Source organism: Sus scrofa, chromosome 17 (genome assembly GCF_054392235.1).
Source record: "Sus scrofa isolate SSC_HxYL_T2T_F1_AM1 chromosome 17, Sscrofa_HxYL_maternal_Yorkshire_Landrace_v2.0, whole genome shotgun sequence".
NCBI lineage: Eukaryota > Metazoa > Chordata > Mammalia > Artiodactyla > Suidae > Sus > Sus scrofa.
The window spans coordinates 7,780,161-7,782,730 of record NC_139399.1 but is presented as its reverse complement, the minus strand read 5'-3'; positions in this window follow the sequence as shown (position 1 = coordinate 7,782,730).

The window sequence follows — 2,570 nt, the reverse complement described above, 5'->3', positions numbered from 1 at the left end:
GCATTAGGTACATTCACAGTGTTGTGCCACCTTCACAGCCCCCCAGCCAGGGACTCTATTTATCTTTAAAGATATGTTAACAGTGTTGGCAGAGCACTAAAAATAGCATCTCCAAAAGCAATAGTATTTTGAATTTATAAACCTTCTTGGTAGAAATTTAAGGCATTTTGCAAACATTGTCTTGTTCGCCCTTATGATGACCTTATATAGTAGCAGAGAGCTAGGAGAGCAGGCAGGTCAGACAGAAAGAAGTAAAAAAACGGGGCTCTGGGAGGACATGCAGTTTTGCTCCATTTTACAAGGACCCACAGAGAGTGAGACCTCAGATGCAAGGTCTCATAGTTTTCAGGTAGCTGAGGGTCTTAGAAGTTGGATACATAACTTTCAGTTCTATTTTCAGTTTTCCAAGACTGTGATTACAGCATCAGCCAGAGAGCAAAGAATCTATTTTTGAAGTTAGAGGATAGTGTGGCCCTGCCATGCCTTGTGGGAAGATTTTCTTCATGGGCACATTGTTGAGATGGGTGTGTCAGTCTGGGAGTGTGGGGTCTAGGGTCAAGGGGGAGCATTACTCTCCCAGGTTCTGTCATTTTCTGGACAGCTGATTTGATTATAAGGCTGAGAGGAGAGTGCACAGGTGCAAAAGATTTCATAGCCTGGGAATGGAAGCTCCATGGTCCAGGCTGCTGTGTGTGTATGTATTTGTGTGTGTGTGTGTGTGTGTGTGTGAGAGAGAGAGAGAGAGAGGGAGGGAGGGAGGGAGGGAGAAAGAGAGAGAGAGAGAGAAAGGGAGGGAGGGAGGGAGAAAGAGAGAGAGAGAGAGAGAGAGAGAGAGAGAGAGAGAGAGAGAGAGAGAGAGAGAGTGGGAGTAAACCAGGTGGAATTCATATAAAAGAAAAAGTATGTGATTTTTTCCTGGCAGGAGATGAAGGGTCAGATGAAGAAGTTAGTCATTGAAGTTAGTACATTGCATTCTTTTTTTCGATTTGGTGATTTTTTTTTTTTTTTGGGTAAGTAATATTTTGGTTGGAGAAGAAAAGAGAAGAAAATTGAATTTGTGTAAAGTTGCTTTAGTTAGATTCAGCCTTTTGATGACTGGAAAATTTCCAGTGAATTTCCAGGAATAAGAAATGGGTAGTGTTCCTAGTGCAAAGTCTGAATCCCCAAAGTTCGGGAACAGTCAAACGCAGCATGAGATTAAAAGACAGAAATGAATTTAACAATCTGACAATTAGAGCTTGCAAGCAGGATACCATTACTTAGCTGGAACATACTCATCAAAGTGTGTAGGGAGAAGGGGGCTGCTTCTTCGTGAACAGAGTGGACGATTAATGGGTCTGGTGGTCTTCCCTCAACCAGTTATACATGTCACTGGTTTCTCACTGAGAGCATGTGGAATAAATATTAGCCTTACTGTTGTTTCCTCTACAGCTGGCCACATTCTGTTGGATTAACAGGGAGGTCAAAAAAAGTTGGCTTCAGACATTCTCCCTTTACCCATTCCATTTATTAAGAGTCTGCTTTGTACCAGGCACTGTGCTAGAAGCTATGGGCAGGGCTCCAGCCTTGACCTTGGATGAATTTACAGACTATCAGAGGGAGACAGACAGGTATCACTGGTACTGTGAAAGAAGTGTGTGCAGAAGGGTCTCAAAAGCTACAAACTTCCAGTTATAAAATAAATACCATGGCAGAGTTCTCGTCGTGGCTCAGAAGAAACAAATCTGACTAGCATCTATGAGGATGCAGGTTTGATCCCTGGCCTTGCTTAGTGGGTTAAGGATCTGGTGTTGCCATGAGCTGTGGTGTAGGCTGCAGATACAGCTTGGATGCTGTGGCTGTGGTGTAGGCCAGCAAAAACATCTCTGATTCGACCCCTAGCCTTGGAACCTCCATATATGGTGGGTGCAGCCCTAAAAATACAATAATAAAATAATAATAATAATAAAGTAAAATGAAAATAAAATAAATATCATGGGGTATGATATGGCGCATGGTGATTTTAGTTAATACTATGTATTGAATATTCAAAAGTTACTAAGAAAGCATATCTTAAAAGTTCTCATCACATAAAAAAATTGTAACTGTTTGAGGTGATGGATGTTAACTACAATAATTGTAGTGATCATTTCAGAATATATGCAAATATCAAATCACTACATTGTACACTGAAACTAATGTAGTGTATATTAATTATATCTCAATTTAAAAAGGAAGTATGTGCAGAAAGTACAATGAAGGGATTGATTAGCTTGTTTGGATGGTGTGTAAGGAATGGGGAAGGCTTTTGAAAGAAATGACATCTAAGCTGTGTTTTTTAAAAAAAAAAAATCAGAATTTTCCAGGCAGGGGCTCTTGGGAGGATAGGTTAGATGTACTGAAGGAAATGGAGAGCAATCAAAGTGAAGGTTTGAACTCAGTATACAATCTATACAAATTGATTACCAAGCAGAATGGGTCCCTGACGATCGGCACTGCCTGGATGGCATTGGCCTCGAGTTGGCCACAGGTTCTTAGAAGAGAAGATAAAGGTGAAATTGAATAACTGAAAGAAGGAAAATGATGAAGTA